The sequence below is a fragment of the Symphalangus syndactylus genome, chromosome 13 (assembly GCF_028878055.3).
Source record: "Symphalangus syndactylus isolate Jambi chromosome 13, NHGRI_mSymSyn1-v2.1_pri, whole genome shotgun sequence".
Classification (NCBI taxonomy): Eukaryota; Metazoa; Chordata; class Mammalia; order Primates; family Hylobatidae; genus Symphalangus; species Symphalangus syndactylus.
The window spans coordinates 98,060,231-98,076,932 of NC_072435.2; the positions used below are offsets into that span (position 1 = coordinate 98,060,231).

The following is a 16,702-nucleotide window of genomic DNA, read 5'->3' on the forward strand; positions in this document are numbered from 1 at the left end:
AAAAGATATGGTTCTTCTATGAACTGAGGAATGATAAGCAGCCATTTCCAATCTCAATACATAGCTTCTGGTATTTAACTCTATGCTTCACCCCTGGTGTATTGAGAATGAACCGATTTTCATGATGGTTAGAGAGAAATGGAGTCCTTACCCTAATTCAGTTAACTGAGTGTAAAGTGAAAGTAATTCTACATATCTTCCTTTCCTCACCTCTGTGCCTTGGAATTCAGAAAGAATATTCACAGGGCAATCACTTTAAACAGATTGACAAAAGCACATGCTCGAAACTTTCATTGCAAAGAACTTTTCCATATAGTAATAGAATATATGACTTTAAACCTGAAGTGAAGCATGTGTATGTTTGTGTTTGTGTGTGTGTTGTGGTGGGGGGTGTCTTTTTACTTCTCCAGAGCCAAACAGAGTGAGTAGTAGATAAATAGAATTGCCAGACTTAGCAAATAAAAATTCAGAATTCCCAGTTAAATTTGAATTTTGTATAAATTTGCAAATATTGCCTGGGACATACTTATACCAAAAAATATTCAGTTTTTATCTGAAATGCAAATTAAAGTGGGCATCCTATATTTTATCTGGAAACCGTACAGAGAAGAAAAGAGGTGCCTTTCCTCTCACATATACAGAGTCCAAATATCTTACTCCAGGATATCCAGGATGTCTTGGAGGTGCAGATCATCAATGAGTGTCCAAAAATATGGGCCAGGAGGGTGATATTGGCAGTCAGTATCAAGAAGTCAGTGTATCAGTTAGCATATGCTTCATAGCATCACCTCAAAACTCTATGGTTTAAGATAATAATAATTTATTACTACTAACACTTTTGCAGATTGATTGCAGTTTGTTCATGTAGGCTTGACTGGAGTTTATAGCTATAGGTTTATAGCTATAGGTCTGTGATGAGGTTGGGGTAGTTCAACTGAAGGCAATGGCAGCTGGAGAGACTATGCTCCCTAAATCTCTCTTCTTCCTTCTGACAACAATGGGATCATTGGTGCATGGTCTTCTCATAGAGATAATAAAGGCACAAGTGTACAAGTGGAAATATGCAAGGCCACTCAAGGCCAAATCTCAGAACAAGCATGCTGCCATTTCTGCCCTCATGCCATTGGCCAGAGCAAGTCACATTACCAGACCCAAAGTCAAAGGGTAGGGAAGTACCTTCCACCCACGAAGAGGCCATGGCAAGGTGTGAATCAGAGCTAACGATTCAACCTACCACAGGCAGGCACAGGGAAATTGAGGTTTAGGGAAGGGAATCAAGTCATTTGCCTTTTTTGGAAGCAAACAGGACCTAGACATGCAGGGAGGGGGAAACAGGAGGTCAGTTACTGGGGAGCTGGGTTACAAGGTCAGAGGGGCTTTGGTGCAAGACTTACTTGATTCTTAATTTGACGCCAATATTTCCGTGTGCCTGGAAACGTTCTCGTGGACTGAGGTGAGACAGAACATACAGGTAGGGATTTAATGGCCTTGGCGATCAAAGCTATAGGACAGGAGTATGGTTAGCAGTTCTCCTAAACTTTACTCCTTAACTCACATTTCACCCCTTGCCATCTCACCCTCCATTAATTACTCCTTTGGCTGAAGAGACAAGACACCAAGGCCATGGTAAAAGACAACTCATTTGCATTCATTAGTGTTGTAGTCAAGACTTTTTCCATTCAAAGAGGAGAAATCTGACAAACTAGTCCAAGCTAAAAAGGGAAATGTTAACCTATAACTAAAAAGACTAGGTACATCAGCTTCAGGCAAGGCTGAATCCAGGTGCTCAAATGATGTCAATGGGGACTTCTGTTTCTCCGTTCCTAGGCTCTGTGTTCCTCTGTGCTGGCATCATTCTTAGGCAAGCTTCTGCTTCATGAGGCCACAATGGCTGCTGAAAACTCCAACTTGGCAAACTAGGAAGAAAGATCACACCCCACTCAGTAACCCCCCTCTTTTTTTTCAGTTCAGTGAAAATCTTGGAATTGAATTTTAGGCTTAATGTGGGTCAAATGTCTACTTTAGGCTCAGTATGGATCAAATGACCAGGATACTGATTTGCCATACCTGAGTGTGTGAACCCAAATTGTGATATTTGATCAGTCCCACCTAACCCACTCTGACTGAAAGCAGGGGAGAGGTGGGAAAATTAGGGAAGTGTAACCAAAGATGCTGGGCAGGCAAAAAAGGTAACATGCAAAAATGCTCATCATCACTGGCCATCAGAGAAACGCAAATCAAAACCACAATGAGATACCATCTCACACCAGTTAGAACGGCCATCATTAAAAAGTCAGGAAACAACAGGTGCTGGAGAGGATGTGGAGAAATAGGAACACTTTTACACTGTTGGTGGGACTGTAAACTCGTTCAACCATTGTGGAAGTCAGTGGGGCGATTCCTCAGGGATCTAGAACTAGAAATACCATTTGACCCAGCCATCCCATTACTGGGTATATACCCAAGGGACTATAAATCATGCTGCTATAAAGACACATGCACACGTATGTTTATTGCGGCACTATTCACAATAGCAAAGACTTGGAACCAACCCAAATGTCCAACAATGATAGACTAGATTAAGAAAATGTGGCAATATACACTGTGGAATACTATGCAGCCATAAAAAATGATGAGTTCATGTCCTTTGTAGGGACATGGATGAAACTGGAAATCATCATTCTCTGTAAACTATCTCAAGGACAAAAAACCAAACACCGCATGTTCTCACTCATAGGTGGGAATTGAACAATGAGAACACATGGACACAGGAAGGGGAACATCACACTCTGGGGACTGTTGTGGGGTGGGGGGAGGGGGTAAGGATAGCATTAGGAGATACATCTAATGCTAAATGACGAGTTAATGGGTGCAGCACACCAACATGGCACATGGATGCATATGTAACAAACCTACACATTGTGCACATGTACCCTAAAACTTAAAGTACAATTAAAAAAAAAAAAGCAACATGTATCTCTACGGCTCCTTATTTTCCTTAGAGTAAAAGCTCCTTCAGGATCTGCTTTCCCCAACTGTCACTGTCCTATTACCTCCCTCTTTCCCCAATTTTATTCCTCTTCAACTGTACTTGACACCTTCCTCTTGCAGGCATTCAAGGAGCACCTATATTAAGGAGCCTGTGCCACCTATTTGGGCACTTTCTCATTGATACCTCCCTAAACTATTTTAAATAGCAATCTGAGCCCTCATCCCTTCTAATCACTTTTACCCTGATTTACTCTTTTCCTCCTTTTTTTTATATAGTATTTCTCATATCATGTTTATTGTTTACTTTGTCTCCACCTTCATTCCTATCCCCTTCTTTACTGCGTGTGAAAGCCAGCTGCACAAGGGCAGAGGTTCTTTGTATCATTCATGAATATATCTCAAGTGCCACCAATCGAGTTGGCCACATAGTAGGTGCTCTGTAAATATGTATAGCATGAACCTGCTACAGTTTCTGAGAGATGCTAAACATCAGGTCAGTTTTAGAGAGAAGGGATTTGCTAGGGTTGCAATTCTACAACAATCCAAATACCCAACTCCCCTGTTATGTACCCATGAGAGAAACATTAATTTTTCCTTCTGAACTTAGATGAGACCCACCAGGCAAGCATTATGAATCAACGAAGACTTCCTGAAATTATGAAGTTATGCTCTAGGCTTGCATACAGGATGGAACTTTGGATATCAGTCTAGGTGTGGTGCAACTAGGGAGTACCAGATGTCTTGTTCAGTGGTGGTAGTGGTAGCTGATGAGTGGATATGACTAAGGAGGTAGAAGGTATCAAAGTGGAGGTGATGGACATTGAAAGATAAATGGAACATTGTCTAAAACAAGATTAGGGCTGGGCATGGTGGCTCACGCCTGTCATCTCAACACTTTGAGAGGCTGAGGCGGATGGATTGCTTGAGCCCATGAGTTCAAGACCAGCCTGGGCAACATGGTGAAACCCTGTTTCTATTAAAACACAAAAAATTAGCTGGGCATGGTGTCACCTGCCTGTAGTCTCAGCTACCTGGGAGGCTGAGGTGGGAGGATCACCTGAATTCTGGAGGTCAAGGCTGCAGTGAGCAATGATCATGCCACTGCACTCCAGCCTGGGTGACAGAGTGAGAACCTGTCTCAAAAAAAAAAAAACAATAGAAATTAAAACAAGAATAGATCTTCATATTTTATACCTTATCTTGGAAGGAGAGGCCTTAGTTACCTGGTCCAAAATTGAAGAGTGCTTTATGGACTGATGGCAAGTATGTAATCATGAGGTATCTTAGTTTATTTTTATTGTGCACCAAAGGGTCGCAGCTCTTCTTGCTAAACTAGGACACTTTTGAAAGTAGCATGAGCCAGTCATCATGGAATCCTCCAGGTGTGGGCATGGAACTCCCATTTCATTTACCTGAGCCACAGCTTTCCATCTTTCTGAGATGTGAATAGCATTCACTGGGCCCTCGAGAGATCCAATACCCACTGCCCAATTTCCACTGGTTTTATGAGGAATAGATGTTTTTTACTCCCTATTCTTAAGCTGCCGCTATTGAGAAATGCTATGGGGATATGGAAAGTGGGCTGAGATTAGTAGTGAGTGGGATTGTGCACCACTTCCAAATACAGCATGCATTTGGAAGAGCTCATGCATTTGGAAGGCCCTGTTTGAAAGGCTATTTCTTAGGGGCTTTCCGGGAGAGCTGCCCTTTAACTTAAAGAACAGCAAAACAAATTAAACAGTTTCTGGTGAAGGCAGAGCAAAGGGTGGACCCCAAATTAACATGAGGGCCCATCTTCACTTGGGGGACTCCAGAACACAGATCCCTGGAAATGTCTCTCTTTGCCAGTGACCTTATGTGTTTAACTGTCCAACTGAGGGTTCACCCTGACATTTAGGCAACAAGTCAGAGCCTGTGAAATTACAGTGACAACTCAAACATGAGAAAGAAACAGCTGCCCAATAGGGCTGCAGGAAATACTGCTATTCAGGAAAACTCCTTTTCAGGTTTTTTTTTGTCTTTATTTCTTTCTCTCCTCACGAGACGGTGGTTACTGAGCTCTCCTCCCCTGATTGTACCCCAGGTGACTGTGGGGGAGGTGGCGACAGGCAGTTCCCGCCCTCTGGGAAGAGGCAAAGAGGTGGGGAAGGCAAGAAAGACACTGGAGAAAGGTACAGGATGATTTGTGTTGAGACCAGTGCCTTAAAAGGCGGTAGGAACAAATGGTTTAAAGGGAGGAACTGCTTCTTTGCACATGCAAAGAGAATTTCTGCAAAAATCCTCCAGAAACTTTCTGCAATTCTTATCCCCTTACAGCTGGACAGGGCAACTACAAAGTGACGACTAAGTGAGGGAGACTTCGCTTTTCAGATGATCATTCTCTGCACTGTTTGGTTAACTTATCTTCCATATCTATTGTTTTTTAATTGAAGTGTTTTGAAAAGATCGATTTAATTACAACAAAATAAGTCACAGGGACTTCATTCACTCTACCTTTATTCTCTACAAGCCAGGAAAAAGTGCTTCATTTACCAGCTGCGTGGACTTGGGCAAATTATTTAACCTTCCTGTGGCCTATTACCTCATCTAAAACATAGGGTTAATAATAGTGCTTGCATTGGGGGTGGTTGGAGGACTCAGTGGGATAAGATAAAAGGCTAGGTGCTGGTTATGACAAGCACTCAGTAATCCTAGCTATCACTAGTCTGGTTCAAATGCTGTCCTAAAACAGAACTCAGCAGCATAGGCTAGTTTGTCCTAAAGACAGGCCCTAGCGGTCATGGCAAGTGACAGCAGCAGCTGCCTCATGGACTGTTGTCTCTGGTCCCATGGCTGGGGCTCTGATGGACAAGGTTTCATGGTGCATAGATGGCTCCTAAGTGTTCAGATCATCAGAGGCAGGAAGGAACAGCTGTTTGGGATAGGAACCATGGGAACAGGCAGAAGGCAAGGTTGATGGGGGTCACAGACACACCTGTCATTATCTTAGTAAAATAAATTGTCTGCCTAACATCGTGTCCTGATAGATCTGAGAAGAACAGAAAATGTGGAGTGGCCCAACTGGTAAACGAGAAAAGAAGTATGTATTCTTTAATTTGGTTAAAATGTCATCTTCCCTGCCTTCTCCTTACTTTTCCACTGAATATGTGTGAGACTGGAAGGGTCTTAGCCATATCTAGAATCATAAAATCATTGAATATAAGGACGGAAAGGAACTATATAGATCAATTTGATCCAGCCCCAAATGTCAATAGTGCCAAGGTTGAAAATCCAGGTCTAGGCTAATGATATCTTCCTCCTTACTAATGGTTACTTTAAAATTCCAGGCTTAAGCCAATTAGCACAAGATATCTCCAGTAACAAAGAACATGATTTATACTAACTTATACAACTAGGACATTTATTTATCTCATATAGTAAGAAGTTCAGCAGTAAGGCAGACTTCAGGTCTGGATGATCCAGTAGCGCAACAATGCCATAAAGTTTAGTTTTTCTCTATTTCTCTACTCTACCATTCTTGGTGTGTGAGCTGCGTTCTTAGGCTGTTTTCTAAGATGTCTGTCAGTAGCAAGTGGGGGTGGTGTGCTTTCTTGTTTCGAACCCATGTTGGGGTCGGAAAGAGAGAGACAGAGAGAAGAGGGGGTGGAGAGGGGGAGCAGGGGAGAGAGGGGAGGAGAGAGGGGAGGGGAGAGGGAGAGGGAGAGGGAGAGGGAGAGAGAGAGCACAACTGTCTTCCAGCCATGTGATGAGAAGTCCATCATTTCAATCAAATTAAGGCAATTTAGGAAATGTGTTCCCTTCTAAACCAGTAATAGTGGTCAGGTGAATACCTTGATTGTCTTAAATAGTGGTCGGGTGAATACCTTGATTGTCTTAAATAGTGGTCAGGTGAATACCCTGATGGTCTTAAATAGTGGTCAGGTGAATACCTTGATTGGCTTAAGCCTGGAATTTTAAGTCAACCATTAGTAAGGGGGAAGATAGTAGCTCAAACCTGGATTTTCAACCTTGGCATTATTCACATTTGGGGCTGGATAAATACCTGTTGTGGGGGATGTTCATCACCATTCCTCATCTCTGCCCACACAGTACCAAGGTAAGTGAATAGAGGAGCAGCTGGGAGGAGGACAGGGACCAGACGGGGCAAGATCTTGTAGACCATGTTAGGGATTTCTGTTTTTATCTTAAAAGTACTGGGAAGGGACAAACAGATTTTAAATAAAGGATAATTCTAGTTGAAGTCTGGAGAAAAACTAGGAGCAGACTAGTAGGGGAAACAGAGGGCCCGGATATTGCAGTACAGCAGGTGATAACTGAGTCAGTTTCAGCTACGGTGGTGGAAGTAGAAATGGAGAGAAATGGATATATTTGAGTGCTACTTGGAAGCTAAACTAGATAGAACCCAGTGCTGGAGTCAATATGAGAGATGAGGGAAGGAAGATATTAAAAATGAAGCGTGGGTTTCTGGTTTGTTAACTTTAAGAACACTGGAGAACGATCAGATTGTAAAAGGAAGATCACGTTCTGAATATATTGAGTTTGAGGCCTGTCCGAGATATTCAAGTAGAACTGTCAAATGGGCAGATGGAGATATAAACATGGTCTTCATGAGAGAATATTGGACTGAGATGGTAATGAGCATGCTGAAAACTCACCTCGAGGGACTCTGACACTTAGAGGTTGCAGGTTGGATAAAGAGCCGTGAATCTTGGAAGGAGAGGCCAGAGGAGTAGAATGAAAAGGGGTGGGAGGGAGTTCCAGGAGAGGGTTGTATTCCTTAAGCCATGGGAAGGGAGCATTTTGAGCAGGAAGGGTAAGGATCAAAAGATTGTCCTTTGGATTTAGTGACATGGAGGCCACTGGTGACTCCAGCAAGAACCATTTGAGTGTTGAGGTTGGAAGCTGGATGAATGCATGGGAAAAGACAAGGGACGTAGAGTTGATTTCTCTCAGAGGTTTGGCTGTGGAGGAAAGAGACGGGAGGAGGATAGCTGGAGGAGAAGCGAGGATCAGGGAGAGTTTTTCTTTAGGAAGAGACACATGGCTCTGCTTAAATGGTTTATGAGGGAGGGAGAAGAGGTTGGAAAATACAGGAGAGAAGTGGAAATGAATAGCGTAAAGTTACTGAAAAGGCAGGAGGGAATGGAATCCAGGACAAAGGGTGCTTCTGTTATTGTAGCCAGAGAGGAGAGAAGACGCATGCATGTATGTGGATTTGAAGGGTTTGTGGCTGGAAGTTGCTAGTGTTCCTGCTTGAATTCTTCTATGGCTCCCGTCAGTAGGTAGCTCAATGTCAACACAAAAGTTGTGGGGAAGCTTCTCTAGTCAAATTATATTTGGGATATGCTATGTTAAGGTTAAGCAGTTATCTTCACTGCAGGACTTTCCAAACCCTTTAATACATAAACATTCATTGTGAGAGTCTAAGAGGAGGGTAGAGGAAACAGCATTTCCTACTGGACCACAGAGCTCTCTAAGTGCACAGCCTCTCATGGAACCAGTTTCATGCCACTCTGGGAAACACTGAGCAGAATCAACACCTTCGTTTTACAGCAGAAGAACTCCCTAGGCCTTCACTTGGGTGAGCACAGCCCTCTTACTCTTGTTTGTGCTGGTGACCCCAGCCCTCTGCCTTAGCTAGAACCATGTAGTTCTACTTTGAAATATGAAATTAGATGGAGAGGCAGCCATTACATCTTCACGTGTTACCTGAAAGGATCTATGGCAAGACATAAATCTGCTGGCTCTGGCTGGGCGTGGTGGCTCACGCCTGTAATCCTAGCAGTTTGGGAGGCCGAGGTGGGCGGATCACGAGGTCAGGAGATCGAGACCATCCTGGCGAACACGGTGAAACCCCATCTCTACTAAAAATACAAAAAAAAAAAAAAAAAAAAAAAAAATTAGCCAGGTGTGGTGGTGGGCGCCTGTAGTCTGAGCTACTTGAGAGGCTGAGGCAGGAGAATGGTGTGAACCCAGGGGGCGGAGCTGGCAGTGAGCTGAGATCGCGCCACTGTGCTCCAGCCTGGGAGACAGCGAGACTCTGTCTCAAAAAAACAGAAACAAAAAACCTTTGCAGCTGGCAGCAGATTGTGTCTGGGATTAAATTTAGTGTCCCTGGTTTCAGGAGAGGCAGACTCTTCACCTTCCAGCTGTGCAGTCAGCACCTGACTGAAGCTGTTGAAGGTGTTAAAGAGATTCAAGGCACTGAAGGCTCTGAAGCTGTGTCAGCCCCACTTCTCCCTTTAAAATGTTCAACTCAATGGTTCGTCTGTGACATCATCTAGAAATTGATGCAATGGATAATGTTTGCCTGTTGCTGAGTTTGGGTTTCCCATGAATGTCCATGGGAAAGTTCAGCTTGTTCACTTCTTCCTGCCTGGAATACCTTACCTTTCTTTTTCTCCCTGTGGGGGGGGCTACTCTTGTGAAGCTCAAACTTGGGTAGGCTGGAGATCACCTGTTAAACTGTCACTTTTCTGGGCCCCACGCTGGATTCTGACTCAGTCACTCTGGGATGGGACCCAGGAGTCTGCATGTTTAACAAGCACCCCAGATGATTTTGATGTAGGCAATTCAAAGCACCACTCTTTGAAAGCACTGCACACTCTTATCCAGATCTTTTGGAAGAATTCCAGAATTGTGAAATATATGGAGTGGGATTTTTAAGAAAAATTTTGATGTTGAAAGTCAAAGTTATGTAGGGGCTAGTTATTTATTTATTTTTAACTTGTGCCTCAGTTTTCTGGTGTGTTTAATTGGGCCAATAGTGGGGATGCCTCTCTCTTGAGGTTGCTGCATGGTTCAAATGAGCTAAATGCAAATGAAGACAGTCTGTAAACAGGAAGGCCGGTGGCAATCACTATTTTGTGTTAAAATACAAGTCTCAGTGCTGGAAAGGATCTTAGTGGGTATGTAACCTAACACTTCAATTTTCAGCAAGAAAGGGCTGGAGCAGAAACCACGTCTTACTTTCCACTGTATTCCCTGATCCAGCTCAGTGCTTCCTCTGTAGCAGCAAGTTTAATTTTTGTTGATAAGGACCCAATATTTTTAAGCTTTTGAATGCAAATGAGTCATCACCCAAGATGCCGATTGGCTGACATGAGTCCTATTTGGTCGGATACTAAATACTGAAAAGGAAAAAACTGGTTATTAATGCAAAGAGGCTAGGAAAAGGCAGTGAATAGCGGCCCAAAAATAGCCTCAATAATTATAAGTCTTACAAAGCCTGTTGCGACGTACTTTATGAGTCAAAAATGAAGTGTGTGTGACATGAAATGAATCATTCTGTGAATAAGAGAAGTAATCTTGCTTATTTAAATGTGTTTTGTCAGCAATGATGCTGTCTCCTGAATAATGCGTGCCCTTAAACAAAAATGATGGATAGCTTTGTTGGTCTAAGATGAAAGGGATACAATTCTGCCGGTAAAAAAAAAAAAAAAAATCATGGTAATTTAGTGTTAAATGGACTCTGGCCTCACCTTAATAAAAAAATTATAACACACTTAAGTTTTCACGTATCAACCTTTGTACTTTGGGAATACAGGGCTAGCATCTTTCTTTCACTTTAGAATTGATGGGTAGGAATAAGAAGACCATGTTTCTCCATTTGTCTCTCTCCAGAGCAATCTGTCAGTATTGTTATATGCTATTCTCGCAAGTTGCTTATCTTATATAGCAAAATGGTCATATTTTCATACTTGTATTATTTGTAATTATTTCCAGTGTTTTTATTGGGATAGGGGAGATGGCATGCGTTTCCTTGATGTATTGGTACCTCGTTTCCAGAGCAAAATTGAGACAGATATATTAAGATTACTGTCTCTGCTGATTTGTTGTGATACATTGAAGGTTTTGTACTTCAATAAATAAATTCCTTCTTCTACTTAAGAGTTTGAAACAATTGAGAGACTCACACAGGAAGGAGGCCAAACGAGAGGTCCAAATTTCTCCTTGATGACTGAGAAACTGTTGAGAATGTGGTTCTCAACCATGGCTAAGAGGATTTGTTAAGATTTCCCTCAAGAATTAGTCGTGACTGTTAGTTTTGCACCACCCACCCCCCTATCCCATATCCTCTTTTTCCTTAGTAATAGAGTTCCCAGGCTTTGGTGGGGCACATGCTCCCTCAGGAAAAAACAAAAACAAAACATATTTCCCACTCTCCTTTGCAGCTAGATGGCCATATGACTAAATCCCGGCCAACAGGATTTAAGTGGTGTGTGTAACTACTTGGAAGTGCCCTGAAAGGGAAGTCCATCTTTTTCTCCTTCCTTCTTCCTGCTAACTGGAAGGTGGATGTGATGGCTGGAACTCAGGAAGCTATTTTGGAGTTCTACCCACATGCTGACAATGATGGTACAAGACAAGAGGCTCTGGGTTTTCTGAGGGCCATGAAGTATCATGGTAGTCTGGAATGGTTTTACCTCTGTATATCACTTACATTAAAAAAGTATAATTTTCTATCTGACTTAAACCCTAGTTATTTGGGGTATTCTGTCATTTGCAGGTAAACTTAGTCTTAATACAGGCAGTTAAATGTCTGTCCCATCGGGAGATCCAGATCTAGATCCAGATCCTGGAGATCCACATCCTGGCAGAGAGAAGGTAAAAATGTTTTTTGTCAGCAGTGATGGACAGATCACAAAACAAAACTACTCAAAAGTGGCTGAGCCCTCAATATTGTGTTCTTTCCTCCAAACACCAATCAGGTTAGTGATTGTTTGCCCCAAGAAGAAAATGACTGGAGGTACCAAGAGAGGCCAGGAATATTAACTAATGGAGGAACCTCCATATGGAAACATGAGACTTGGAAAAAAGAGGTTCTCCTGAACCTGGGAAATATGAATGCACCAAAGATTGCAAAGGTTGAAAAATAGGATTGACAAAGCACGTTCCACTGACAGTAAAGTAGACCTTTGCCATTATGACCAGAGGGACTCGTGTTGCTAGGCAGTGGGATAGGCAGGACTCAGTTATGTAGGTTTTTAAATGCCAGATGGAAGAGCTGTGAGCTTATATTTTGACAAAAAAGGAGGAGTCAGTTATTGTTATGTGACCCTTGACTAGATACCATGCAAGGAATGTGTCATGGACTTATACCCCACAAGGATAGTAGGGGGTGGCTGAAGAATTTCCCCCAACAATCTGCAGACAAAGTTTGAACAACTAGGCATGCTGGGGTTCTGATTTGACTACCACCCATCCACCTATCAGACTCATCTCTTGGCATTCTCCTCCTTGATTCGAGGTTCTAGCAATACCAAGGTGCTTTCAGCTTGCACATTCCCTGCCACCTCATACTTCTGGACCTTTTCCACATGTTATTCTCTGCCTGGAACAGCCTCCCTACTTTCTTTGCTTGACTCTTTCTCAATCTTTAAGATTCAGCTAAGATTTCGTCTCTTCCAAGAAAACTTCAGTCAGTTTAGGCCAGGTTATGTTGCAGCAACTAACAGTTCCAGATTTAGTGGATTAAAACAACGCTTGTTTTTCATGTGTGTTTCATGTTAATTTCAAGCCAGCAAAAGTAGTTTGATCATCATAGGAGTTCAGTCCTTCAGAATGACAGAGGTTCCATCTCAAACCATGCTCCATGGTGGCAGAGGCAAGGAAAAGGGAACATGAGACTCCATGCACTGACTTCCAAAGCTTCTTCCCAGAGGTAACACATGGCACTCTGGTCACATTTTGCTAGACAAAGAGTCACCAAGCTAAGTCTGCTCCTAGAGGGAGGTAAGTGTGATCATCCCCAGGGAGGAGAAGCAGCTAACACAGTCTACTGCAGCCCCCTGAACCTCACCTTTCTATCTTTGGCTCCTGCAAAGCATATGTTCTGTACTCCCTTAATGTCCTGAGCACACTCCTGTTCTAACTCCTCCTCCTCTCCATCGTTGCTTGCTATATGCCAGGCACTGCACTAAGCCTTTTTCATCCTTTCATTCAATCCTCACAGTAACTCTGTGGAGTTATTATAATATTGTTATTAACACATTTAATTCTCACAACATTCTTCAGAGGAGAGACTGTGATTATGCCCATTTTATAGTTGATGAAACTGAGTCACAGAGAGGTTAAGTGACTTGCCTAAGATCACAAGGCTAGTGAGTAGCACAGCCAAGATTTGACCCCAGGCAGTCTGTCTCCAGACAGTCCACCAAACTAGCCACCCTCTGTTCTAAGTGTTTTATGTATTTATTAACTCATTTGACTCCTGCAACAAGAATAGGCACTCTTCTTGCCATTTGACACATGAGAAGCTGAGGCACAGAGAGGTTAAGTAATCTGTCCAAGCTCGCTCAGAGGGAAGTGGGCTTTAATCCCAGGGAGTCAGGTTCCAGGGCCAGAGCTTTCAGTTACTGTGCCATTTTGTCACAGTGTTTGTTCATCTTTAATCTACCTGATATGGACCTCTCTACATGGGACCAGATGGGTTTGTATATGGATATAACAAGAACAACACACATTCAGATGAGAATAGCCACTCTATTCCATGGAATGAGCTCTTTATGTTCAGTGAGTAGTTAATGTGTATATCTGTGGTTGATATGTAGCTCGCAAATACAGTATAGTTCCAAGGTTGTGTTGAATCCCTTCTGGCTAGGAATTTGGGATGCTTTAGTTTCATATGGCCACAAAAATGGTCTCTCTTCTGGTTCTGATAACGTGCTATTCTGTGTTCCATGATGGCCCACATCCCACATTGACCTATGTAGGTTCATTCATTCACTCACTCATTTGGTCAATAAAAATTTATCAAACCCTACTAAGTACCAGGCACTAATGGAGTTACTGAAGATATAGAACTTCATCTCTCTCTCTCTCTTTCTCTCTCATCTATCTATTTATCTATCTATCTATCTATCTATCTATCTATCTATCTATCTATAGAATAAAACAGTGAAATGCCTGCCTTTGTAGCATTTACACTCTAATGAGGAGAATCAGCTAATACACAAGGGAGTGATAAGTGCTAGGAAGAAAAATTAAGGAGGGAAGGGAAATAGGGGGTGCCGAGGGGAGAGGGGAGTTGCTTATTTAGACTGGGAAACTAGGGAAGTCCTTGCTGAAATACAGTCCAGGAAGAGGTGAGGGCATAAGCCATGTATATATCTGTGAAGAGTCTTCTAGATCCAAAAGAACAGCAAGTGCAAAGACCCTGAAATGGGAACATGAGCAACAGGTTTGAGGAGCAGCACAGAGGCTGGTGAGGCTGGAGCAGAGCAAGTGAAGCAGAGAATACTGGGCAGAGGGGATGCTGGGGCTGTTGGAGGTACAAAGATAATCTAGGACTTTGTGGGCCTCTGTGTGGCCTTTGGATCTTATTTTGAGTGAGAAAGGGTGCCCCTGGGGGACACTGAGCCACTGAGTCACTATCCACACACTACATCCAAGCTGCCATGTGGAGAACAGGAAAGCCAAATTCCCACCAAGAAGGATGGTTTAAGAAATTATAGCACAGTCAACCATGGATGAAGCCATTCCAAAGACTGACATAGAGCTTGCCAGTTGATTTGGAGGGAATTCTATGAGGAAATGTGAAGTAAGAAAGCCAAAATACAGAAAAGTATGGATGGCATCCCATTTTTATAAGGGCTTGCACAGCTTTTAATTGTATACATTAAAGATATGTTATATATAAAAAAGAACAAATTTTAATATAAATGTGGTATTAATCCCATGGTACAAGCATTACTCTTTACTTTTATATGGGGAAACTGAGGCTCAGTGAGTTCAGTGGCTGCTCAGTCTGCACATCCACACAGCAGCTGCACAGGAGGAGCTGAGTTCCCAGACGTCTTGACTCTACAGGCTTCATTTCTTTAAGTTCCCCACATTATTTATTTCTGCACCTATTTTCTTCCTCCTAAAGGGAGAGTAACTTTGCTTAGCAAAAATGGAAAAGAGAGTCACTTATAGGATTTTTTTCCATCGGGAGATAAATTTCCTAAAACTTCTGAACTCTGGAAAGCACTTTAGTACTTAACTCAGACCCACAGGGGCTGTGGCCTTCATGAAAAGGAGTGTTTACAAGAATATTATTAGTAAGATGACCTCCCCACAACACCATGGCAGATAAAAGTAGGGTGAGCTGGAAATTCTTCACACTGGAAAAGACAAGTTGTCCGTTTGGAAGGAAAATTAAAAAAAAAAAAAAGAAAGCCCTATTATGAAACAAACAAACAACAGAAAATAACAAGTGTTGGCAAGGATGTGGAAGAATTAGAACCTTTGTGCACTGCTGGTGGGATGTAAAAAGATGCAACCACTGTGGAAAACACTATGGCACTTCCTCAAAAAATTTAGCATACAATTACCGTATAATCCCATAATTCCATTTCTTGGCATATACCCCCAAAAAATTGGCAGCCAGTGTCCTGAAGACACATTTGTACATCCATGTTCACAGCAGCATTATTCACAATAGCCAAAAGGTAGAAACAACCCTGGTGTTCATTGATGGATGAATTAATAGACAAAATGTGATATATATATATCACATTTTTATATACATAATATATGATATATCTATACATACATATTATATATGATCTATATATCACATTTTGTTAATTTATCTGTCAGTGGACACTCAGGTTGTATGTATACACACACACACACACACACACACAAGGGAATATTACCCAACCTTAAAAAGGAAGGAAATTATAATACATGTTACACCATGGATGAACCTTGAAGACATTAAACTGAGTGATGTAAGCCAGACACACAAAAGGATGAATATTGTATGATCCACTTGTATGTGTTACCTATAGTAGTCAAATTCATAGAGACAGGAAGTAGAATGGTGGTTGTCAGGGGCTGGGGTGAGGGAGCCAATGGGAGTTAGTGTTTAATGGATATGGAGTTTCAGTTTGGGAAGATGAAAAAGTTCTGGAGATGGATGGTGGTGATGGCTGTACAATGATGTGAATGTACTTAATGCCAATGAACTGTATACTTAAAAAAGGTTAAAATAGTAAATTTCATATCATGAATACTTTACACAGTTTAAAAGAAGAAAAAGAAAGACACTCCCCCTGTGATTAAAAATCTCGCATTCACAGTGGCCAGGTTCCCATGAAGATTTTATCAAGGAGAACTCACCGGAGCCTATGGCTGCCCACCCCTTCTTGGAATCCTTTGGAAAATAGGACCCATGCTTTGTGCTCCATGTTTCATGGCGTCAGTTAGCTCTCAGTGACCCTTGAGGTGGTGCGGCCAGCCAGCCAACTCTCCAGGACATGTTCTTTTTCCCGTGCATGATCTCAGAACCTGATTAAGTGCGTCCAGATTGAGGCGCCTAGGGGAGGAAGGATGATGGTGACCATCAATCACAGAGACAGGCAACGGAGACAGCCTCGGTGGGCTGCCTCACCTTCAGAGAGAACCTGGAGGAGTTGCGGAAAATGCTAGAAGCGTGCTCTGGCAGGGAAAACGGGTGTGGAACTCTGATGAGAGCAGAGGCAATAATGCTACTGGAATTTCTGAAGGTTATTCAAGACTCCACATCAGTGCTGGTTATATGTAATCTTCTTTTTAACTTTCTGCCTTCCTTCCTTCAGACTGTCTTAGAGAAACATTTGTCCCCAAGGAGGACAAAAATTCGTTTCACTTGGTTGGAAGCAGCAGGATGTCACAAAAGCACCCTAGTGTGGCTGTCTGCCAGCAAGATTTGAGACAGCAGTCTCTAGTTAGGATAAAGATC

At 42.4% G+C, this 16,702-nt stretch overlaps 1 long non-coding RNA gene across 1 annotated transcript; it reads right to left on the reverse strand.

The window, feature by feature from the left end:
- Positions 1-1,627: 1,627 nt before the first annotated feature.
- On the reverse strand, positions 1,628-16,401 carry LOC129460812 (uncharacterized). Its single transcript, XR_008650312.2, has 2 exons — positions 16,102-16,401; positions 1,628-1,916 (listed from the first exon to the last, which is right to left on the reverse strand). It is a non-coding gene; the product is annotated as an uncharacterized lncRNA (long non-coding RNA).
- Positions 16,402-16,702: the final 301 nt, after the last annotated feature.